Source organism: Fukomys damarensis, unplaced genomic scaffold (genome assembly GCF_012274545.1).
Source record: "Fukomys damarensis isolate Sample0158 unplaced genomic scaffold, DMR_v1.0_HiC HiC_scaffold_15, whole genome shotgun sequence".
Lineage (NCBI taxonomy): Eukaryota > Metazoa > Chordata > Mammalia > Rodentia > Bathyergidae > Fukomys > Fukomys damarensis.
In genome coordinates this window covers 6,990,596-7,016,840 of record NW_022900927.1, presented here as the reverse complement: position 1 = coordinate 7,016,840, position 26,245 = coordinate 6,990,596, and the positions used below count along the sequence as shown (strand labels likewise).

Genomic DNA, 26,245 nt, shown 5'->3' with positions numbered 1-26,245 from the left:
TTCCTACTGTGTACTAGGCACTGTACTGAGTATTTTTCACACATTATTTCATTTCACCCTCACAGTCACCCCTTGAGATGGGTACTACCATTATCCCCAACTGAGAAAACTGAGTCTCACAGAGATGAATGCGTCCAAATTCATAAGTGAAAAGCATTTTGGTGACATGTATTCACTCAGCTCTAATATCCATTCCTCTTTTCTCAAGTCTATACGAGGTCTTTCCTTAGTTTTACATTTGCAAGCAGAGTGTATTATTTTGGGATCTTTTAACACCTTATGCACCCTGATATTTTAACTTTTTTCATTGTATTGTATTGTTTTTCATGTCTCTTCCAACAGAAAATACCTGTACTTTGAACTCAGAAGCTGAACTCAGGTATTTACCTCATTGTTCCCAGCACTTACTCTGGGGCTTGGCAATTAGTAGATTCTCAGTATATGTGCTAAGGTGTGAACTCTCCAGTTTGTACGGATTTATTTTGCACAACTTTGGGAAGTAGAATTATTCTGTTTTACAGATAGACTCCAAGATGTTAAATAATTGGCTCAGGTTCATAGAGGAAGCAAATAATGAATTATATTTTGCTGCCAGGCATCAGACTATCCCCATTCCCTGCTAACCTCACTGTCTACCCAGTTGTCCAAGCCAACCCAGAAACAAGGGAACCTCTGTATCTTCCTGTTTGTGATTCTTGCCCCCTGCCCTTTCCACTCCAATCATTGTTCAGTTTATCATTTTCTCCTCGTCCCTCAATCACTACCCTAATTCAGAGGACTGCTGTCATGAATTACAAGTGGAAGAGAATTTGGAATTGTGACTGACTCTTGAAACAAAAGATTAAAAATTTTGGATGACTTTTAATCATAAGCATTTCTTAAGATCTCCCTTAGAAAGACATGTCCTCACATTCAGCCAAAAGTAGCTTAAATCATGGTTATTTAGGAAGTTAGAATTACATTTGCACCTTCTAGCATAAACTGTACCCTAAGGATCATCACGGCTACAGTCCTATAAATTATATGTGCCAGCCATAGTTGGAGATAGTCTCCAAGATTCTGGCCTCATTTGCTGTTCATCCTTTTGTGATTGCATTTCACCTGTTTATTCTGGAATGCCTGGCCCCAGTTCTGATAACTGTACCTTCCCCATAGCAGTGGTGTCTTTAACACATTTCATTATTCCGTCTTTGCAGTGCTGAGGCCCTGCCCTGCTGTCGCCCTCCCGAAACTGTATTCCTGGTGTTTGGCCTACCTACCTTGTCTTTAAGGAAATATCACATTATCTTGATGTACTTTGGCTATGCCCTGTGCACACTTACCAGAGATACTTGGTCATGTTGAGTTAAGGTATCCCTGTAGGACTGGCCACTTGTGTCCTACAGGTAACTTCCTCTGTGCTCATGAAATAGCTGTGTCTCCCCATTGCCTAACTTGTCATGGGCAGGGATGTAGGAAGTCTCTTAGTTCTGGAGAAAACTTAGTTTAGAACCATAAATGCCCTTTGGCTATCCACTTATTGCAAATACAAAGGAAACTTCTTCAGAGCAAAGGACATCAATCAGACTGCTGAGACTCTCAACAATGAAGCTTCTCAGAATATTAGGGCTTCTTGCTCTTCTGGGAACCCTGAAAAAAAGCATTCTAGTTAATATTCTCAGATGACCTGCCAAGAGGAAGATCTCACTGGTAGGAGTTCCGTGTGCTATTTAAAGAACAGCCCTTATATGGAAGAAGCAGCAATATATGGCCAGGATTTCAAAGAAGACAAAACGAGTGCCATGTGGCAAAGTTAGATAATAAAGGAAACTGTTGTGTTCAGAAACAAACTGGCCATTTACCCTATTTCATAGTTCTGCTTAAAGCTATTGTCTTCATTTTGAGCATTGTGAATTATTTATTAGTATTCTATATTTAACTTGTTAAATGAAAAAAAAGTTATCAGGGAGAGCTTGTTTCAGTCTCTTACAGTTAGTCTTTAGAATATTTCTGAAATTTGAGCTGTGTCTCAAAGGACCAAATGAGGATCATGAGAAAATGAAACAATTTTCTCTCCATATTATTTATGTTTACAATTCAGTTCCATCTAATAGTAGCTGTAAGTTTATTCCTTTTGCTTTTAATGTCCCTCCTTTCTCTTCTTATTGTCTTCTGATTTCATTGAGAGGAAGCTAACTCCCCAAAACACAACATGCGAGTAGGGAAGAGGAGGAATAGGTATTATATTGAGGCATAGTCCCTCTAAGTAACATGCTACAGTGAGTGCCAGATAGCAGTCCCTGTACAGTTTAAGATCAGTTATTGTGGCAAGTCCAGAAGATCTGAAAAAATAGTATGTATAAGTTCACCAGCGCTGTCTGTTCTACTTTTTCAGTTTTCTATTTCCTCACCTTCCATTCAGTGACCTAAGTATGTATTGTTCACTTTATTACGCCCAGGAAAATAGCAGTCATGGCTAATGTTATAGTGCATTATGAATAGATTATTAAACCATTGGCTTTTTTCTTGAAGTTAATACTGATTGAGCATCCCTGATTCAAAAATCAAAATCCACGACCTTTTAGTGCAACATAATAGAATAAGTGGAAAATTCCACACCATGAAACCCTTTTTCATACACAAAATTGTTTGAAATGCGGGATATACCTTCTGGCTTCGTACATAAAGTATATAATGAAACATGAATTATATGCTTAGAGTTGGGTTCCATCTCCCAACTCCCAGATATTTCTTTATGTATATATAAATATCTCAAAAAAATTCAAAATCTAAACTATTTCTCATCCCAGTGGATAGCCTGTCATAGCCTTTTTTTTATTAGTACATGTTTGCATACATAATGACTATTTTCATTGCAAGTATTTGGTACGTGTACATGACACATCTTAATTCTTTTTTTTTATGTCCCTTTCCCCTCACCTTCTTTCCTCTTCTCCTGGCTCCCCTTCCCATTTGCAGTAGGTCTATCCCCCTGTTTTCCTTTTATCTATCTTTATTTTGCTCTTTATATATACTTTATATTATTCATATGAGAGAAACCATACAGTATTTACTGCCTTTTTAAAAAACTGCTTGGTTTTCTTTATCTCTTTTATGATTCTTTCTGTTCCTTTTGATACTCTGTTAGTCCAGTTTTTTGTAAGATCAGTCAACAGGTAACATATCAATTCAATTCCAAAATAAATTAGTTATTTTAACTTTTAAGGACTATTAAGTATAGCTCTGTTATAAAATTTGAAAATCTTGATATATTCAAACCAAAATGCATATAACATTTTATAAATATCTAAAATGTTTAAAATGTAGGCACGTAATACCATATTCAAGTGGAATGCTTTTCTAGGAGGCAGTAGAATTCAGGGGCTAAACTTTAATACCAGAGTGACCAGCGTCAAATCCTGACTCTGCCATTTATTAGATGTGCACACCTGAAACAAAACATTCAACCTGTTTGGGCCTCAATTTACTGATTCATAAAATGGAAGTAAAATTACCGTAAGATTTAATTTAGACAATACATGTAAATCAGTATATATGCCTGATACTCAATAGATGTTAAATATTATTTAGCACAATAGCAAAGAATAAAGCAATTTAAAAATACTGAAGAACTTTATAGCTTATGTATGAAAGAAAGAACATAAACTTTTAAAAAAATAAGCTACAATAAAAACATTTGTAGCATGTATGACAAGCCAAAGATAATTACATTTAATATGTAATGTTAGATAAAGTAGAAAAATAGCAATATATTATAACTTGGCAGTTTAAAAAAGAAATAAAACAAGCTATATGAAAAATAATCTCCACATATAGTAAAAATGATATAACCTAATGATACACAAAAAAAGAAAGAAGATACAAATTACTGATGTCAGAAATGAAAGAAGGCTGTTATTATTGATTCTGTGGACATTAAAGGAATAATAAAGGTAAATGAGGAACAACTCAGCATATACATATGATAAAAGCAGAGGGAACACTTCCTAAGTGACTATATGAGGACAGCGTTACTGTAATCTCAAAACCAGACAAAGACATTGTGAAAGGAAACCCACTAAAAGAAGCATAGATCCAAAGCATAGTTCATGGGCATAGATCCAAAAATCGCCACCAAAATATTAAACTGATTCCAACAATCTGTAAAAGAACTACATACCATGACATAAGTAAGTTTAAGACCAAGTATGTAAGGCTGGTTAAATTAATTCAAACATCAATTCATATAATTCATTACATCAGGACTAAAGAAATAAAACATTGTACAACACATATCAACAGATGATGAAAAGCATTTTACAAACTCCAACACTAATTTATGATTTAAAGAGAAAAAACTAGGAATAGGGAGCAACTTTTTCACCTTGACAAGAATACCCACAAAATAACTACACCTAACATAATGTGTAATGGTAAGCAACTATATGCTATCTCCTGAAGATGAGGGACAAGGCAGGGATGTCCCCCATCACAACTAATATATTAAGATCAAAAGAGAAAAAGGAGAGGTATAGAGATTTAGAAAGAAAATAAAACTCTTTGTTCAAAGACGACATGATTGTTTATGTAGAAAATCCCAAAGAATCAAGAACAAAACCCTCAGAACTAGTAAGCAATTGCAGCGAGGTTGCAGGACACAAGGTTAGTATTCAAAAGTAATTGTTTTCCTATATATTAGTAATGAACAGTTGGAATTTGAAATACACCATTTACATGTGCACCAAATAAAAAATACTTATCTGTAAATGTAACAAGATATGTACAAGATCTCAGAAAAATTATAAAACTGATGAAAAAAATCAAAGAATAAATAAATGGAGTGCTATTCCATGGTCATCATTTGTCAGCCATCAGTTCTTCCCAACTTCATCTGTAGATTCAGTGCAATTCACATCTAAATCACAGAAAGCTATTTTGTGAATGTCAACAAATGTATTCTAAAGTTTATATGGAAAGGCAAAAATACAGAATAGCCAATATAATATTGAAGAAGAAGAAGAAAGGTAGAAGATTGATACTGAAGGAAGAAAAGGAGAACTAATACAGATCTTCACACCTTTTGCAAAGACTAACTCAAAATCATAGACCTAAATGTAATGTGCAAAATTACAAAACCTCTAGAAGAAAAGTTAGGTGACAGACTGTTTGGAAATGAGCTTATAGATTCAACACTAAAAGCACAATCAGGTGGGATTCATTAATATAAAAACTGCTCTGCAAAAAAAACCTGATAAAATAATAAAAAGATAAGCCACAAGCCTAGAGAAAATATTTACAAAACACATATCTAATTAAGAACACGTATTCAAAATATATGAAGATGTCCTAACACCCAACAATAAGAATGTAAACAATGCAATTTTTGAAAAGGCAAAAGACCTGAATAGACACTTCACTAAATGAAGATACACAGAAAGGAATGTGTGAAAGTAAGGATATGAAAAGATGTTCAGCATCCTATGTCATTAAATAATTGGAAACAAAAAAGAGGTACTATCACATCCCTATTAGAATGGTTAAAATCCAAAACACTGACAATGCAAATGCTGACAAGGATGTGGATCAGCAAGAACTTTCATTCGTTGTTGGTGGGAATGTAAAATGGTAGTCACTTCAGAAGACTGATAGTTTTTTAAAGAGCTAAACATAGTAAAGTATAGCAGTCCTAGTCCTTGATATTGATCCAGACAGGGCAAAAGCTTATGGTTGCACAAAATCCTGCATTAGAATGTCTGTAACAGCTCTATCATAATTTAAAACATAGCAGTAACACAGATGCCCTTCAAAAAGTGATGAATAAACAAAGTATGGTACATCTATGCAATAGATTACTATTTAGTGATGAAGTGAATTACCAAGCAACAGAAGCGATAGATTAATCTCTCGTGCATACTGCCGAGTGAAAGAAGCCAATCTAAAAAGATTATGCTCCTTGACTAATGATGGGCCCACATCTCAAAACCATGAAAATAATTGTGCATCAAAATACATCTATTGGCACCTGATCTACTGATCCTCATAGCTGAGCAGTACACTACATTGTAGGGTACAGGTTATTTAGTCTTCTGATCACAGGGCTAAGCAGCAGTTACATCTCACTACTGCCCAGTATCACCAGAGAGTAGTGTATCACATATCACACTAGCCTTGGAAAGATCAGAATTCGAAGTATGGTTTCTACTGAATGTGTTAACCAATTTTGCACCATCATAAGGGTAAAAAGTTTAAATTGAACCATAGAACCTCAAGACCCATCTGCACAGTGTGTGGGACCACTTACATGACACTCCAGAAAAGGCAAACTCTAGAGAGTAAAAACAGCAGTGGTTGCCAGAACTTCTTGGGAGGAAGGTATGATGAGTAGGTGGAGCACAGATTTTCAGGGAGTGGAACTATTTTGTACAGTACTATAAAGTGGGCATGTGGTATTATATATTTGTCAAAACCCACAAAACTTTGTAGCACAAACAGTAGCCCTGGTATAAACTGTGGACTTTAACTAATAATACTTCAACATTGGTTCAGCATTTCTAACAAAGGTACCACACTAATTCAGAATATTAATAAGGGGAATTTCAGGGAGATGAGAAAGTGTATATTAGGACTTTGTGCTCAGTTTTTCTTAAACCTAAAACTGCTTTAAAACAGAATATTAATATATTTTGGTATATCATATATAAAGATATAACATATTTTACCTATGACATTCCAGAGTTATTTTAATATTGCAGTATCTACTTCTAATGAGTATGCAGTCTCTTCTCCATTCAAGGCTACACTTACCTTTTTAAAAATATTAGCATATATTACGTGCTTTTAAAATCTCTTGTCATTGCCCTTCTCATAGAACCTAGAGCAGTGCCAGTCCACAAATAAATGCCCAATTAATGTTTGCTAAGTGAGTATAGAGTACTATGATCACTAAGTGAGTATAGAGTACTAAGAGATGTCACCTTAACTGTAATGTTAAGGCTATAATGACAGGCTTTGCCAAATGCCTGATACCAGGATACAGGATACCTACGGCATTCTACAGACCCCTCTAATCTTTCTCAGTTCAGATGATTAGAAAATAAGTAGAAAAATAATAAATGAGAATTTTTTAAAAATGACATGTATGATATGAATTGAAAGGCACAATTATTAATTTAAACTCTATTTTCCTTGTATTCTAAAAGACAAAATAGAGATTTATTTAAAGTTATATGGAAGGTGTTTTAGCAAAACCTCATCCTGGTGTCTGAGAACTTGTTACCAGAAGCAGAAGGAGCTCAGAGACCAACAGAAGATGCAGGCAGATCCAGAACAGTACAGAAGTGCAGTTCCTGAGGAATTTATAGATAGGATTGTTGGGTGTGATAGCACACGCCTGTAATCCCAGCACTGGAGAGATGTTTGGGCCAGCCTGAGCTATACATATAGTAAGTTCAAAGCCAGCCCCAACTACTGAGACCCTGTCTCCAAAAAAAAAAAAGGAAGGAAGGAAAGCGGGGAAAGAGAGGGAATAGAGATAAAGGGAAGCATGTTTTAAGCAACAAGATAGGAGGCTCTCTGTGCTGAAAGACAGCAGGGAGCAGTTTCTATGCTAAGTGAGGAGCAGGTTGTACCTGGCCTTTCTTAAACACTATTAACATGTCAAGTGTCACTTAAGAAACAGTTGGGGCAGTGTGGCCAACACAATACACTCAGCTAATGGGGTATCTTAAAAACCTTGTTCATCCTGTAGAGTTTGGGATATGTGGCGGTGTCACCTGGAGGACACAATGGCAGTTATGATCAAGGTGGTTGTGGTCACATCAACCTGGATCCATACAGAAGGCTTTTTCAGAGTTATAGACCATATGGTTATTGATCCTTCTATAGCAGTATTTTTTATTATTCCTTAACACAGAAAGCATATTTTGTTGGGGTTTTTATTTTGTATTTGTTTTGAGAGAAGCTGGCCCTGAACTCTTGGGTACAAGCAATCCTCCTTCAGCCCCCTGAGTAGCAAGAAGCAAATATTTTCACATTCATCTTGAATAATTGTAAATATGATCTAGTTCTGCTCAGTTATAAAGAAATATTAAAATCTACTTAGATCAGAGTACTCTATCAATACGTAAGTATTATAAGCATCCAATTATCTGTATTCCTTGTAAGTACCACAAATCAAAAATAAACAACACCGAGGCATCCAGTATTTGAGAAGTTGATGTTAACTTGCTACAAAGATGAGGAAATGAGAATGTATTAAGAATTTTATGTGCTTAGTAGAAGGGTTAAAATTTGCTGCCTCAGTAGTGAATTGGCCATGTCAGCTTGATGGCTCTGGTAAACCAGGCCAGAGTTACAACGCTGCATTGCAGAGCCGTGTTTCCAGGCTTTGTCTGACAGGATGTTGCCCAGGAAACCATGGCTTGTTTTTGCTCCAGCTAAAAGAAAGAGTCTGTTCCTGAGGGAAAGATGGTTTCAGAATTCTCTCCATTATGGCCTTTTAGCAAATCCTTTAGTCCTTGCTGCTTACCTCTCTTTTCCCCATTTGACATGGCCCCAATTTGATCTGCTTTTATGTGGCCCCTGATCGCCAGATATTTGCACAAATTTGACTCCTTACTGTCTAGACAGCAGTGCAAGCCAGTAACTGCAAAGGGGCAAAGTTGTCTGGTTTACTGGTGCTTGTTTTGTGTATGTGCATTGAACCAATGCTTAGAAACTAGGATATTGCTCAAAAAATCTGTATCTATAGCTTTTTCTTTTCAATAATTGATATCTGGAGTTATATTTCCTCATTATATAACCCACTAAAACAGGGTGGCTACTGCCCATTATCTGGGGTTTTCCAACTTGCCAGTTGTCTCCAACACTGGTTATTAATTTTCATTTACCACCACCATACTTTTCACTTGTTTCTTCCTTAGAGAAAAGAATTTCTTTTTTGCCATGTTACTTAGTAGCAAAATAAGAGATGTCATGAAAGATTTTAAGAATTTCAAGAAAAAATGTGTAATTCTTCAAAGAAGTGAAGACTAATTATCCATGTTTAATATGCAGTGTAATATGCCAAGAATCTGGTCATATGGCCACTTGACTTTGTTAATCCTAGTCAGGCTCACAGATACTCAGCTGTTCTTGAGATGTGTGCAACTCTCTAAATTTACTCCTGGTCCTAGCTTCTTACTGTGTCTAATCTTCACTGGCAGCACGTCTTTCATCTAAAAGTAAAAGTTCTGAGTGGCTCTTAATTGATCCTCCAAATTACCTACCTCATGGTCTCTAAATAAGCTTACTTCTTCAGATGGGCCTACAATTCTATATATTCAGTATCATTTCTCATAAAAGAATCTGAACACCATAGCTCAGTTACCTCTCTAATCATTTATTTTTCCTTGTCATTGAAATTATATGTAGATGTTATAACCTTAAACTAAATTAAGCCATAATTTTTTTGTTTTTGTTATTTATAAAAAATAGGAAAGGAACAAAGAGGGAAGAAGAAAGATCAAGAGGGAGGAAGGAAGGGCTGGGGATTTAGCTCATTGGTTCTGCTGCCTGCCTCACAAACACAAGGTGCTGAGTTCAATCCTCAGTACAAATAAAAAAGAGGCTGGGGATTTAGCTCAGTCATTCTGCCGCCTGCCTTGCAAGTAACAATGACCTGAGTTCGATCCCCAATACCAAAAAAAAAAAAAGCAGGAAAGAAGTAAAAGGGAGAAAGATAACCATAGTTCACACTGAGTAGATGAATCAGTAGCTGGCATCTGACTTGGCATGTTTTGCCCTCTCTCTCCCTCATAGTATTCCTCCAGCCTTCAGACAAGATAAAACTTTCTTCTACTTTCTTGAGCCTCTTTTTATATTAATTGCTCATTTAGAAAGCCCTAGGTTTTTAAAGGATTGACCTTGTATTTGGAAAAGAAACAGAGCTGAGCACAATCAGTATACAGCTCTATTTCTACCACTCTGTGCCCCAGAATCATAAATAGTAACTAAATGGCTTAGCCAGTGTCCACTTTCCCCATAATGGCTTGGCTCCATATGGCCAAGTACTTTACAGACTCCTCCAACTGAAACTAGAGCCAAATGTGCTGGCAGCAGAGTCGTATATCTCACTGCCAAGGCTGGAATGGGCTTTGAATGGCCTATTAACAAACAGATAGTTCCAAAATCTTATTAGAAGAGGAGCATGTGGAGTTACCCTGGTGGCAAAGTATAACACATTTTTTTGTCATAAAGTTGTATAGAAACATGGGTGTGTCAAACCTATGTTTATTCTTTAGACTATTTCTATTGATGAGTTATTAATTTTAATTTTGTGAGTTTTATTATGTTAATGAGTGCTTAACAGGAGAAAAGTAACAAAAATAAAGTATTGCATTTTTAGCATTTATTTATAAAACATCAAAATTTTCAACATTGGGCTGGGGATTTAGCTCAGCGGTTCGGTGGCCTGCCTTGCAAGTGCAAGGACCCGTTCAATCCCCTGTACCAAAAGATCAAACCTATGTTTATTCTTTAGACTATTTCTATTGATGAGTTATTAATTTTAATTTTGTGAGTTTTATTATGTTAATGAGTGCTTAACAGGAGAAAAGTAACAAAAATAAAGTATTGCATTTTTAGCATTTATTTATAAAACATCAAAATTTTCAACATTGGGCTGGGGATTTAGCTCAGCGGTTCGGTGGCCTGCCTTGCAAGTGCAAGGACCCAAGTTCAATCCCTGGTACCAACTGGTTTTTGGAGTACAAAGTCTAAAAAAAGAACAACAAATAAATTCCTATGTGAACTACAATAAAAATACCAATAGCTCTCTATAAAAAAATTTTCATTTATCACACCTAAGGCTGTCTTCACACATGACCACAGCATGTTCCATACGCACATATTGCTTACACTGACAGCACATGTGATTAGCTTTCCTGGCCTCTTTGTAGGAAACATTTGACATCTTGCTGGTCTTGCTATTTTGTCAGGAGGTTCTTACTACATTATACAGGGTGTATATAACAGAAACATAAAATATCAATAAAATAAACTTGAATTATTAATATATATTGTGTGTTTAGAATAAACATCAAGATTTTCATATCAGCTGTGTACCTGCTTACAAAACCTAACAGATAACATCATAAATAAAAACCTCTGTGAACTGCAGTGAAAATACCAGTACAGCTCTAACAACAAAAATAATCTTGGCTTCAGTTGTCACACCCAAGGCAGTCTGCACACATGACAACTTCATGTTCCATGCACGTATATCACTTACACTAACAGGGCAGGACCTGTGCTTAGCTTTTCTTTCCTGTGTGGCAGGCCATTCTTGTCACCTCTTTTCTGTTTTTTCAGGAGCTTCCTACTTATATTGTACCATGTGCACTTAGGGAAATCAGATACCATTAAAATAAAATATCAGATGTGTAATGAGTGCTTAGAATACACATCAGCATTTCACATCAGCTATTTACTTGCTTAGAAAACTTGAGATAACCTCAGAAAACCTATGTGAACTCTGATGAAAATACTAGTACAATTCTATTACAAAAATAATCTTTACTTAAATTGTCATACCCAAGGCAGTCTTCATACATGAAAATTGCATGTTCCATACACAAATATCCCTTACACTGATAGCACATATATTTTGTTTTCCTGTTCTTTCTTGTAGGGCACAGTTGACATATTTTTGGTTTTCCTGTTGTTGTAGTAGTTTTTTTCGATGCTGTGCCTGCCTGTTCACCTGTCATTTCTCCAGTGTAGGCCACAAATTTTTTTTTTTTTTTGCTTAGTTCCATGGACAGAAACATTTTATTTTTTCCACAGCTATAAATGATCTCTTATGAGTCCCAGTCCAAATCCTTTAAGAAAATTTCTCCATGGTGTTTTGCACTTGTTATTTTCTTTGTAAACTACCAAAATATTTGTCACACATGTTTAGGATCTAGTGAACACAACCATTGGCCAATGGTTAGTGTTTCAGATGACATCTTAGATGCTGCATGACTCATGAACAACATCTACTCCACCTTTAGTTTTGTTACAAAAAGTTTCCATCTCAGGCTTCCATTTTATCAAAATTTCCCTTTCAGTATTTCCATCATGGTGCAACATTGAAATCAGCAGTATCAGTTTTGTTTTTCTTTGCCATATACAAAGCCAAGGTAAATCTTTCTGAAATCCAAAGATTGTGGTTAGTATACAATTCTCTGTTTTGAAATTGGAACATTTCATTTGGAATTTCTGCTTTGTTCCTGTGTACAGTTCCTGTACTGGTCAACTTGTGCTCTCTTAGCAAATGTAACATTGATTGGAAATTGGTAAACCAATTGTCAAATGTCACATTCCAGTTAGTTTGGGAAATGTGAGCAACAAGTCTGTTCACAATATCATTCAGTTTATTGCTATACAAATAACCTCATGGCTGAGTTCCAGGATTAATTTCTAAATTGAAAGCATAAAGGGCATACATTTTTATGTCATATTTTGACCCACCACTTTTCCATAAGTTTTTTGCATTTCTTCAATTACCATGACAAATTCCTGTTAAGTACAGCAAACTTATAAATGCTTCCAGTTCAGCTAGTAAGCTGACATAATTAAATACATTTTTAAAAATATGGCTGTTGGTGCATACAGAAGGTTGTACTTGCATTTCAGTCTTTGTGTATTTCACAGCATCTTGCAGCATTTTGTCTGTTACAATTTCCATCATTGAATGGCGGGGCTGGCATTCTGTCCAATACATTTCATCCCTTCCAAGACCCTCACTATATTTTCAGATCTAGTTCTAACACTGGATCATTCCATTTGGTTGTGTGACCATTTTGCAGCATTTTGACTAGTCAAATAGGTACTCACATTGCTGGGTTCTTCTTATCTGAATCAAGAATGTCTGCATTCTGTGTCCATACCAGTCAATTCTTGCTCCATTTCACTGTCACAAGAACTTTGGCTCACATAGCCAGTGTCGAAGTCATCATCATCATCCACTCACACCACTCTTCCATCATGAAAACATGTAGTTTACCATAATGGATCATCTCCATCCATGGATAAGTAATCTGATTATGCACTTTTGACCTCCTCCAAAACTTGCAGATCTGGTTTTTCATGTGCCATTTTACTGCTTCTACTAGAAAAATCAAAAGAAAACTTTTTACAAAACAAATCCTAGCGTGGAATTGGGTGTATTATACCGTCTGTGATGTTCAGATAAACATACACAAAACCTGTTTGACAGAGCATCATATAGGTATTAATCCCAGTTTGACATGTACACACCTTGCTGTTTGTCTGACAAGTGAGTAAACACAATAGTTGTGTCCTGTATCCCTCAAGGAAAGAGATTGAGATGCACAGCTGGCTACTACTATGCTAAAATAAAAATTTACAGTAGAAAAGTAAGGAATGTGTTTGTGAAACACAGTGTTGGGCTAGAGGAACTAAAATGAGCTCCAAAGTCAATGCACCTAGAAAATAAAGGGACCTGAACCTGAAGGTAAATGGAGTAAGGGCTAAACTGGTGTAGGTCTTGGTCACAGATATGTAAAACGAACTGTCAGGATAATGTCAGTGTTAGTTTGAACAGCCTGTGGGCTTGGTTGAGATGAAGTGTGGAGTTGGCAACTGAGCTCATCTGGTAACACAGTGGACAGCCAAGATTATACTTAACTCCCTAAAAGAGGAAGCCTTGACCACCACTTCACAGCAGCCTGAGGTCACAGGGCTATGCCTGAGGGTGAACTCGCTCTTAACTACCACAAAGGAAGTGCTGTATGTCTCTTGCTAGGACAGAGATTATTCTGCTGATCAATTTATGGCGAAGCAGAGCTGCCTGCTCCCCTTTCCTCCTCTTAGCAGGGGTGACAGTCTGCCAGGCCCACTGAGCTCCCTTTCTGCCTCTTTCCTCCTCCACTAGACTTAAGGATGAAGACACATAGGCCATCTTCCTTGCACAAGCACAAAAGTGTACACTCCCCTTCCCCAAGCATAGTAACAACCCAAAGAATTTGCATCAGGCCATGACATCCACTAGAAGAACTTACTCAGACAAGATGTTTTGGAGTTTTTTTCCACTTAGGTTTTTCCTTTTAAAGAACTAATGAGCTCCTTCAGTCATTTTCTTGAACAAACTAAGCATATGACAGGACAGTGTTGCAGATTTTTCTTAGCCTACTTCCTCTTAAAATACCAGTCTGTGGTTAGTCAAGCTCTGCGAATGACAGTTTCTCTTTCAGACTTCATGCGCAAACACAGCTCTCTGAACCTCCATGGTGTAGTGTCTCTCCTCCCCCAGTAAGGTAAGAAGTCCTAATGAAGCTTTAAGTAAATGAGATGTCAGAAATGTTCCCAGGGTCTTGAGTCTGAGTTCACCAGTTCTCGGCCTTATGTCCCTAGAAACATGCTTGATACCAAAACTGCCACATACTGTCCACCTAGCTTCAGCCTCTGTTCCCATCCAAGTAACAAATCAGAATAGCCTGCCTGACTTTGCCACAGTACTTTAGTTTCCATGTATGTCACTATTGTGGGCAGGGCATCAGATGCTGGGGATGAGTGGAGAGCAAGGCAGACAGAAGTAGATTGATTGAACCTTTCTTCTTCCTACATAGCTGATTGGCCCAAGACAAGCCTAGACCCTCTGAGAAATCTGTTTCTTCTGATTTTCCTACCGGAAGCAGTGATTCCTACTCTACAGGTGATTCTCAAGGTAAATACCAGACACAGGATACCTGGATGTAAAGAAGGCTCCCAGTGATAATTATTGTTGATTTTGCAAGAAGAGTTACTATACCTAAAATGCTCAGAGTAGTATACTAAACAAGGGCTGGTTTTACTACTGTAGGGGGATCTCTGGTCAAGTGATACTTGGGGCTTCTTGGAGGTACTGCTCTGGATGTGGCTAATTTGCCTGATAAAGGCAGAAAGTCTTTTGCCATGATTGAGGAAGTCAGATTCATCCTGTGGAGGGAAGTAAATCAGTATGTATCTTAGTATGAGCAAGAGCTGCAGTTAAAGAAGAACAGAACATGTGGGAAGATGAGATAGGAAGCCACAGCAGGACTCCAGATTCGAACCAAGGTAGAAGCTGTTGGAGATAAGTGGGCTGATCAAAGGGTGGTTACTCTTTTGTGGTGGATGAAGGGGAAGAAGGATCACAGATCACAGACGGATCTTGAGATTTCTGTCATAAGGCAACCAGAAGAATATTGATTCCATTTATGAAGAGGAAGAAATGGGCTTGGAAAATAAAATAATTCACTCAGAATTTATTTTAAATTGGATCAGTGCATAGTCATAGAGTTTATTCAACCAACAGCAAAAAGACATTGCTTTTCACTAGTTATGTCATGTATTTTTAAAATGGTGCCAAGTATTGTCCCTAACAGAGAGGCACTGGATAAGTGTTTATTTAATGAAGAAAGAAAGGAAGGCTAACATCCACCGAAATGTAAAGGTGTTTCTACCTTTCTACACAAAATAACTTCACATTCAGGAATTTAGCTGTCAATATCATTTTATGAAATTAGTACTTTATAAAGGGAATATAACTAAATTTTAGATAATTTTGAAAATTGAGAAGGCTATTATATTAGGAATCCCACCATGCAAATAAAAGGTTAGCATTTTAGTTTTAGCAAAGATAATGTTGTCCCTGTTCGAGTCAATTTGTAATGCCACTTATAAGCGTGTTTTAAATATCCAGGTTTTAAAAAAATTGACAGTAGTGTTGTTAGAGGCCTCACATATAACAAGTTAAAAATTAAAATAGAAGGCATTTTAAAGAGAAAATGTTTAAGTGCAGATAATAAATGTGAATGATAAAGGAAGATTCTTTGTTAGCTTCTGCTAATTGGGTTCTAGTATTTTTCAGATCTAAGGATAAGGCTTTGTTATTTGCACAGTTTATGCTCACATGGATTGAGGAAAGGAAAGTTTGTTGTACCTAATAAGTACCTGACTAAGTCACTGACAGAATGTAAACCATCTCAGAGTATGAGAACTCTAGCCTAAGTTAGACAAATCCACGCTATGAAAGATAAGGTAATTAGATGAACACAACAGAATTAGACAGTGGAATAAAGTTGTCAGAATTTGGGGTAAGAAGAATCGGGAAGCTCTTTAATGGTCTAGAGTTTTAGACTTGTGAGGTGAAAAACCTACTGGGCTGGGGATTTAGCCTAGTGGCACCATGGCCCACCTTACAAATACAAGGTCCTAAGTTCAATCCCCGGTACTGGGGGAAAAAAAAAACCCTAAAAAAAATCTTAAGATCTGTTTGGCACAAAGTATGAATGAACCTAATTCTGAACTGTATACTTACAAATGATTAAATCAGTAAAAGAGGGGAGAGAGGGAGGGATGGAGAAAAGGAAAGAAAGAGGAATCTTTTTGTTGTTTGTTTTTTGAGACAAGGTCTCACTTTGTAGTTCAGCATGGCCTTGAACTCACTATGTAGACTAGAATGGCCTCAAACTCATGGCAATCCTCCTATCTCAGCTTCCCAAGGCCTCAGATTACAGGTGTGCACCACCACACCCCACTGGAGTTTTCTAATAAATTTTAGTATTATTTAGAGGTGAGGGATATTGCTACATAACGTAAGACCCAGTTCTCTTAAGAGTATTAAATTATTTGTTGGAAAAAGCTTACAACTTAATAGATAATAATAATAGGGGAAGGGGGAGGAGTAGGAGGTCAATGACAATAACAACAGGTGCTCAACCTCCCTCCCTGAGCCTTAGGATGGCCTCAGGATAGTCTGTCATCCTCTCCCCACTTGCAGCGGCTGCTCTATGCCTATCAGCTTGTTACTACTTATATGTTATTCCATGGTATGTCCTTTAAAGTATTATTTCGTACTACTAAAGCATGGATGTATGCATACTGTCTCAGAAAAACTTAGTGCCAATGTAGGCAGAAGGGACCATGAGGCCAAATGAACAGGCAGACAGATCCAAACTGCACAAAATGCAACTCCTGGAGATTTAGGGACATACAGTGTGTGAGGTAGCAGTAAGACAGGGGGACCCTGGCATCCTAGGGGAGGAGGAAGGGGCTGCTGTGCTAAGCAAGACAAAGGTGGAGCTTTGGCCAGCAGGAATGTACAGAGCCTTTCTGAAAACATCAATTAAGAAACAATCTAGGTGACCGTGACCAGCACACCATGCTTGGCTGAGTATCCTAACTACTTTGTTTGTGGAGTTTGGGATGTATGCCAGGACCACCAGGTGGGCAAAATGGTGGTTACAACCAAGACAGCTGTAGTCCTGTTAACAGAGTCCTACATATACTGATTTCTAGAATAACCTGGGCATTTACTAAATGTTGAGAACTGTGTTTAGTTTGCACTTTGCATAAGTAATCTTTGAAACTAGAAATGGGCCTAGAGGTATCTAGTGTTATTCCTAAAATCACAGCACTCAGCTGGGTGTGATGACACAGGCCAATAATCCCAGTATTTGGGAAGCTGAGGCAGCAGGATCACTGCCCTGGGCTACATAACAAGACCCTGCCTCAGAAAAACAAAACAAAACAAAATAAAAACATACCACTCATGAATTAAGGACTTGGAGCAGCAAATTCAACTTTTCAGTAAGCACCAGCTATGCTCTGAATGACTGTGCTACACTGGAAAAGAATGCATATTTTGTGCAGAGTATAAAAATTCTAAGGAACCCTGTAGAAAGGTTTAAGAAATACTAACAGAAGAGAGCTCTTATAAATGTACCTTTCTCATTGCATCCATCATGAATTGTGAGAACACTGATTTGGTCTTTTGTAATCTACAACCTCCCAAGTTCCAACAACTCCAGCTTTGCTCGTTAACAGTACAGAAAGTTTTCAGATACTGACTTAGCACAAAATTTAGTTCTGTTATTAAATTGAACTCATGAGAACTATTCATTCAGAATCTCAAAACTCTTACTGTCCTATCAGAGAAGACTGTACCTGAATAGAAACAGATTATTGATTATTTACATATACTTCTAAATGCAAATTATAAAAAACATGCAGACAAGTAAATCATACGAGCAAAAAAAAAAAAATTATGATCTTTTGGGACTTGCCAAATTGGGTCATTTTAAAGATAGCCAAGATTTGAACACAAGCACAGATCAGCTTGCTGAAATACATGAATTTATAAGTAAATACTTAATGGGCTGTGTTCTTTTTTGTTTTTTTGAGACAATGTCTTGTTATATAATTCAGGCTAACCTCAAACTCATGGCAGTCCTCCTGTCTCAGCCTCCCAAGTGCTGAGATCACAGATATGCGCCATCATACCCCAACTGTAATGAGCTGATTTCTGACCCATTTTGTTTCATGAAGATAAGAAAAATAATCACATTCCTTAAAATAGAACATGTAGATAAGGGGCTCGGGATGTAACTCAGTGGTGGCATGCCTGCCTGGTAAGCATAAGGTCAAGAAAATAAATAAATAGAAAATGTGGATAAAATGATAATGGCCATCACAAAGATAAATTTGAATTAATCCATCACTGAAACTGTTAAAGAGCTGTTGTTATTAAAGGAACATTGTTACCCTTCTACTCAGAATATTTTTTCACTAAAATATGTGGCTTTTACGGATTTAGCTTCAAAATAATGATTTTAAATAAATTGTGAATTTGTAATGCTACGTTAATGTACACCAGTACAGACTTTCTGTCCTCTTCCTCTTCCTGATAACACCTCCTCTGTATTCACTTTCAACTGATAACTTTGATAGGTTCCCGTCCCAGGACAACCCCTCTAGGGCCCTGGATCCCACCCCTTCTCATCAACTCAAGGACGTTGCTCATCAGCTGCATTGCACTGTTTCTTGGGTTGTTCCTTTAAGTACACTATTATTCCAGTCTTAACAACAGATGAAACTCTCATAACTCCATTTTCTCTTGCCGAAGACTCACCCTTTATTTATAGCGGAATGAAGGAGGTACAGTGCTGCTCCTCGTATTCTCTCTTGAATCTTTCTAAATACCCTTTGTCCCCACAACTCCATCAAGGTCACGAATGCGCAACATGGTGTCAGAACCAGAGGTGAAACATCTCATTTGACTTGTCAACTTCTCCTGTTCAAACAACCCTGTTTTGAGACTTTCACTCAAATACTTTCTCCTCCTGGTTTCCAGGACCCAACCCTCTTCTCCTAGTTTTCCTACTTCACTCACTCTCCCTTCTTGGGATCCTTCACGGATTCTCCTTCACCTTCCTGACCTCCTGTTGCTGGGCTGTGGGGAAAACAGGGAAAGAAACAGAGGTATGAGCTCAACTGGGTAGGTTTATTTTAGGATAAACCTGGGAGGGACCACTCTGGCACTTAAACCAGAGCAGCTAGCTCTTGTTTGGGCTTATAAGTTCTTTTAGGGAGCATAAAGGGGAACTGCAGAAGGAAAAAGTCACAATGGGACTTTAGAAGAAAGTTTAGTACAAAGGAGTTACAGCTCTCTGCCTGGGACAGGGCTTGAGAATTTACAGAAAATTACAATTTGTTTGTCAAGAACAGGGCTGAACAATGATTGGAATTTGTGGATTGCAGCTATGGTCACTGGGCCTCAGTTACTTATCAAGAACAGGACTGAATAATGATGGGAGTTACAGATTGTAGCTATGGTTACTGGGCCTTACCAGCCCACGATTATACATTTCTAGCAGGTACACAAGGCTGTGGGGGCAGGGGGCGGCACAGATTTTTACATGATCTCTGTTCACTCACAATGACAGCCGTAGGATTCCTTCAGACTGCCCTAGGGCCTGATTCCTATACCTCCTTTGTTCACCAGCTTCACTTTCCCCATTGGCATCTGAACCAAATTGTTGTCTCTAACCTGGACTCCTGAAAGCTTGTATATCCCCATTTAACATCATCCTAGTAGAGATCTGTAAAAATAATGTCAGAAGTAATAAGCCCAGAATCAAACATTTGACCTTCACCCTCCATATCTGTTTCTCTCAAATATTCTCCCTCTTAGTAAATGATACCATTTTTCTTCCAATTGCTCATTCACCAAACCTCATTCTTGTCTTGTCTTCCTTTCTCATACCTCACCCCTCTCCAAAACCAATTCTATTGCCTCTATTTTCAAACTATATTCAGAGACTTATTACTTTTGATTCCTTAACTAATACCACTCTGGTCCAAGCTACAACTCTGCAATATTCAGCAACCTCCTCAATGGTCTCTCTGCTTCTACCCTTGCCCATTCTCGATCTAGCAAGAGTGAGCAGGTTAGAATTAGTGAGATAATGTCACTCTTCTGCTCAAAGCCTTCGCAGTGGCTCCCACAGGAAAAGCCCAAGTCTCTTCAGCGGTCTTAGGATCTGTTCCCCTGCCTTCTCTGACTCCATTTCTTCTTGTTCACTCCAATGTGATCAGACTTTCCTCTTTCCTGTTTCTCATTCACAGGAGGTTCTTCCCCTAGATTTCACCATACTTGGTTCACCCATCCTCTCCCTCAGGATTTTGGTTAAATGCTGTCCTCTCTAGAAGCCTCTAAAATACCAACTCACAGCCCCTGTACCCTCTCTGTCCAGCACTAATATTCCTCTGTTTTTATCCACTATATTATTTTATTCATTTTTCTGCCTGCCTTTCCAACTTAAATGTAGAGTTTATAAGGCCAAAGATCTTAAAAATGTTTTATTCATTGCTTTATTCCTAGTACCTAGGACAATGTTTATCATAATTATTTATTGACTGAAAAGAGAATTGAGGGGCCGTGGTTAACGGTTTTGAGATCTTTTATTATACACTCCTGTGGACACAACACCCTGGGTTTCTCATTTAATCTGTACCTCTATATATTGGTTATCATTATCACTGTTTTACAAATAAGAAAAGAGTCACAGAGGAATTAAGTGACTGCCAAGGTCATGCAGCCAGAAGTTACTGAGTCAGGTTTCAAACCCAAGTCTGCTTATTCAAAAGCCGCAGGATCCAAAGTCCAGTAATTTCACGGACTCATACCTTTGCCTTCAGTGCACACCATCAGGGCACATGCAGTTACTGTATCACACATGCACAGTAGAGTCTGTGTTTTCCATATAGGTTACTGTGGGCCCAGTCCTGTCACCATGTCACACATGCATAGCAAAGTCTGTGAATGTTCTCCCCAGATGGGCTGCTGGGGGACATAGGTCCTAGGTCGGTCACAGCATAACATCACCACAGGGCCAGCTTTGCTGACTCACAACCACTCTGTTGTTTTCTGTACCATTTCAGATAATGGAGTGTTTGGAACAATCTGGATGATCCATTTACTAAAGAATTATCTCAAAGAATACCTTTAAGTATTCATATGTTACCCAGACAATTGCTTTTAATAAAGAGATAGTTATTTTTAAAAAGGAAGAATACAGTATTTCAGAAAGAGATGGAATATCTGTAGGGAATATTTCTGGCACAATAAACAAGAAACCAGTGGCAGATGGTATTGCTTTTAGAAGAGAAACGGAAGGGGTTGGGAACCCAGAGGGCAGGATCTATCTTTCACTCACACCTCTCTTGTATCCTTTGAAATTTTGTGTCATGTGCATAAATTACTTTCTAAAAATTAACAAAAATATTTAAGAATGACAGTGATGACAGTGTACCCTGTCTTGCCTCCCCTGAGAAGGCATCAGAAGTGATGAACTGCAATTGCATGGGAGACTCCAGGTGCCTGCCCTGCCCCATCCAGGGGACAACTGCCCTGGCTCCCCAGCACCTTGGTTTCACCATCTGCAGAGTGAAAATAACAGCGCTTGTTTTACTTTTGGAAAGGAGATCTTTGTGACAAGCACATTTTAGGTACAAAACATATGTAAATTGCCATCATCCTTTAGAAAAACATCCAAGTATGGAGAGAAAAAAAGACAATTCACCCAACCTTGGTATGTGAACAGGAGCCAGAATAGCAAAACAGCCACCTGTGTGTGTGTGTGTGTGTGTGTGTGTGTATGTATAAAGATATATATAGATATATATATCTATATATATCTTTTTCAGAAGCAAGAAAACCTGTTGCTTAATGTCAAGCAACTTTATTTTAAATTTAAAGAGTGTAAGCATGATTATTGTTTGCATTATTGCAGCTTTTCTGTTTTCTCTCGTCCTGTAACAATTACAGAAATTTTAGTCATCCTCCCCTGGTTTGTTTTCTTATTCTCATGGTACATGGAGTAACTGGAACCTAAATCACTGGGAAGATTTACAAATCATTTACAGAATTGTACGGATCAAATAATGGCAGATTTTCCATATGGAATACACTAGCCTGAATTTTAAAATACTAAAGTCAGCAGTTCTACCTTGAAGCCCTGCCAAGAGACAGTAATGACTGTATAAAAATTCACTGGAAAAAATCAAAATGACTTGCTTGATGCCTATAGACAATAGCATGAAAACAATGTGGAATTCATTTTTACAGCACACAGTAGGTAAGTTGGTAATGTAAATGAAAATAGTATTTCTCAAGGAAAGATAACTATATCACTTTATAGGCCAGCTTACTTAAACAGCGTAGTAGTTGTCATGCCTGATCCAAATGAGACCCTCTGAGTAAACACATAGCTCTCAACAAACAATAAAAAGGCCATACTACTCTCAGGAAACAGAATAGATGGTATAAAGGAAATTTAGGACAGGATATATAATTTCCCCAGCACCGAAGAGTCCAGCATTGTATGCACACCTTCACTGTCCTTACCATCCTTATAATCCTTGATACTTTGACTCCAAGCATTCCATCCAGATTCCTTAGGATTATAACCCCTTCTCACACCCTTTAAAAACTGCCTTCTTCTCTGGCCAGTGGATAAAATCATTCAGGCTCTCAGGCCTGTCCATGCCCAGCCAGAAATAGATCCAGCCTTTTTCTCACATAGTCGGTGTCCATCCCAGTAGTCTCTCGTGCCCTATGTGTAATAGTAGTTAAAAAATAAAAAAGTGTACAGGTTTGTAATTCAGGACTGTCTGGACTCTGTTAGTCTTGCTCCTTAGTTATTTTAAATCATTTAATATAATGGAGGCTCAGAGGAAATGGTAAAGAGCTTACTTAGTATATGCAAGGCCCTGGGTTCAGTCCCCAGCACTAAATGGGAAAAATATCAATGTAATGGAGAAATGCTCTATCCAGAAGTGTTTAAAACACCTGCACTAGATTTACTGTTTTTGAGAAAGGCTGTTTTTAAAGCTTCACTTCCTCATTTTTTTCTTTTCTGATTCATTTCCTCCATCTCTTTCATCTTGGTATTTATAGGGGAGGTGATAATGTTCCTCTCACAAATCATACCATTCCAAACAGAAAGTCAAGGCCTGTGTTTACCTTCAACCAGAGGCCCATTTCCTTCTAAGCACACTGTACCCCTAGGTTTACCAGCTGGTTTCCAGTGGGTCACCTGGGAGGAAGCAGAAGAGATTTGTTCACTAGGGCCTTTAGCTCAGGCCTGTTGTTTTCAGTATGGCTTCAGACCCATACTTTCCTGTAGCTTTGAACAGGCTGTGCTTCTACCAACAGGGTTGTGCAAGCAAGGGCCAGTGATGCGATTTGAAAGCAGTCTGTAAACCTTAGTGCACCACTGATGTTCAAGGCACTACTGCTAAATACCAGTCAAAATGAACAGACTTCTCTTCCCATACCACCTCCCCATTTATTTTTCCTTTCCCTCTTCCTCCTTATCCCTGCCAACAACATATAGTGAGAATAAGAGCTGAGGATCTGCATTGTTAAAAGAAAAAAAAAAAAGTGAGTCAAGATGAATTATATTCAAACCATGGAGAAAAGTTCAAAGCCAAATTTCAGAGAGAGTCTGTCTTTTCCTTCATGTTTTCTCATATGCCAAAGTCTTGATGCTTCAGTCATTCTTAATCCACTTCTTAAAAAAAAAGAAAGTAACTGCTGGTGCCTGTCATTTGCCCCAGGAAATGGCATCATCTCCCCAGACTCAGCACCACCCAGAGGTGAACACATTTACCCTGGATCCCAGCCCCTGAGCTGCTCACAACTGCAGCTGAAAAGGGCCTGTACGTGGGAAAGAGATTGAGTGCCAACTGAAAGACACATTTTTAAATTACCAGTAATTTAAATGAGTAAGTACTTTCCGGTTTTCCCATTTTCTTTTAAGCGTTAATTTTGGATTTCTGACTAGCCTTTCTCAAAATACTCATTTTGTGGGCTCTTACGTAGAAAGGAATCACTGTTCATACCCACTCCAGCCCTCTCCACGTTACAGCACTAGAGTCAGCTGTTCCTTGGTAATAAGTAAGTATTGATGGTTGGTAAACTACTAAATTTCTAAAAACAGGCAGTGCAAAAACAGCCAACTTGAAAAAAAGCAGCCAATTTAATTTTGAACTGGAGGAAGGACAGGAAATGCCTGCTGTCTGTATTATCTTGTGTGTTGTGGTTGACCTCAAAGGCTTGGCATCAGATTTGACTCCCAGGTGACCTTGGGCAAATTACTGCAGTTTAATGTTGCAATGTGCAAAAAGAAAAAAAAAAAAGTACCTCCTGCCTCACCTACCTAGTGCTGAGATTACAGGCATGCACCACCACACCCAGCTAATTGTTAGGATTCTTACGAGGAATAAATAAATTAGCAGGTAAACCACTTAAATACTGTTGGAAGATAGACTAAATGCTCCTACTGAATTATTAGTGTTGCTAAATAATCAGTTAAATATTTCATCTCACTGGAAAGCTCCCTTTTCACTACACCCGCCTTGCATTTTTAGATGACTCTGAACAGGAGCAGTGAATGTAAGCGGGATCTGCAGGGTTTAATTTGATTTCTGTGGCTCACACCAAAGTGGCCCATCCTGAACTGTGGACTTATCTTTGGAACTGGGGGATGAGAAACCACGAGCTTGCTGGATGTAGCCAGAGGTGCTGGCTGAAGTCCCCACCTGGCACAGCAGGGTGGGAGCCAAGGCCCAGGGAAATCTGTGTGCCCAGGGGATAGGATGTTTGTTCCTCCCAGCCACCTCACCCCGACTCTTTTTCCTTCTGTTGGGAAGCACAAAGCATGAAACCCAACCAGTCCTCAGTACCACTGCCCACAGACGAAACCCAGGGCTTCTGGATCCCCTGGGGAATAGCGTAGATGGGGGGCCCAGCAGACAGAGAAGGCTCTTGGAATCCCAGGCCTTGCATACACTAAGCATGCACTCTGCCACTCAGCTACACTCTCCGCCCCCAGGGACCCCATTTTAAAGTTCAAAACATTTCTTCCATAGAAACGTCATTGCTCACATGATTCAGATAGTATGGTGTTGAGACCAGCACTACCAGGATAATTAATACCCGTGTGAAAATCTGTTTTGTGTAATCTCCGTGAAGCACGTGAGTTGTCCCATTTAAAGGAACACAGAGATAAGTGAGCAGGGAGGTGGCAGAAATCCAGCCTGTTGACTCAGCTCTGGTCCCTGCTACAGATTAAGTGGATCTTTGTGGCCAGTCCTGGAAACAGAGTCTTCAGAAGCAAACTGGATGACTGACTAAAAAGCAACCAGTGACTGTTGGCTCCCCAGTCACCCTTCTTCACCCACTGCTGAGATTTTTAAGCAGTTACCCCAAGAGCAAAACATTTTGAGTCACGCTTACAGTTTCAGTGCAGAACAGGGTTTTTTCACTGAAAATGCAAGTGATGAAAACTATGCTGTTAACTTCATACCTACTTTGTTCTTCATAGAAAAATTAGAAGCACTGCACAAAACACAGCTGTTTTTCTTCATGTCCGTTTTTGGGGTTGTTTTTTGTTTTTGTTTTTTTTAATGGTACTGGGGATTCAGCCCAGACCCTTTGCACTGAGCTACATTCTCAGCTCTTTATTTTTTGTTTTGAGATAGGATCTCACTAAATCACTCTCTTGCCCCAGGCTGTGCTGAAACTTATGATCCTCCTGCCTCAACCTCCCAGAGTGCTAGGATTACAGACATGTGCCACCATGCCAGCTATAACTTTTTCAGGAGAGAATAGTATGGAAAACAATAATGCAAATATTTTTTTCCAGATAAGATTACTTTTAGGTGGGTGTAGTAGTACACGCCTCTAATCCTAGCATTTGGGAGGCTGAGCTATGAGGATCACCACAAGTTTGAGACCAGCCTTGACTACACAGTGAGGCTTGTTTCCAAAAAAAGAAAAAGATTATTTTTCTTCCTAATTTCATATTTAAAACTGAGTTTAGATGTTTAGGTGCTAGAGCCATATTTTCTTCTAAAAAAAAAACAGAACAAACCTTAAGCTTATCTGATCAATCCAAAGATTTACTTGTCTGAC

General features: G+C 38.3%; 1 protein-coding gene across 4 annotated transcripts in view; it reads left to right on the top strand.

Annotated features, from left to right (window-relative positions):
- Nucleotides 1-26,245, top strand: part of Pced1b (PC-esterase domain containing 1B) — a 129,285-nt gene that overhangs the window by 90,971 nt on the left and 12,069 nt on the right. Inside the window, exons 1-3 of one of the 4 annotated variants that reach the window (XM_010638347.2) lie at nt 14,199-14,279; nt 14,592-14,689; nt 23,887-24,054. The exons of 1 other annotated variant lie outside the window; for it this stretch is intronic. The gene's annotated coding sequence lies outside the window, so the exon portion shown is untranslated. Of the gene's footprint in view, nt 1-14,198; nt 14,280-14,591; nt 14,690-22,209; nt 22,404-23,886; nt 24,055-26,245 lie in introns of those variants that run through there. 2 more of the 4 variants (XM_010638348.2, XM_010638352.3) reach the window with 2 other exon arrangements.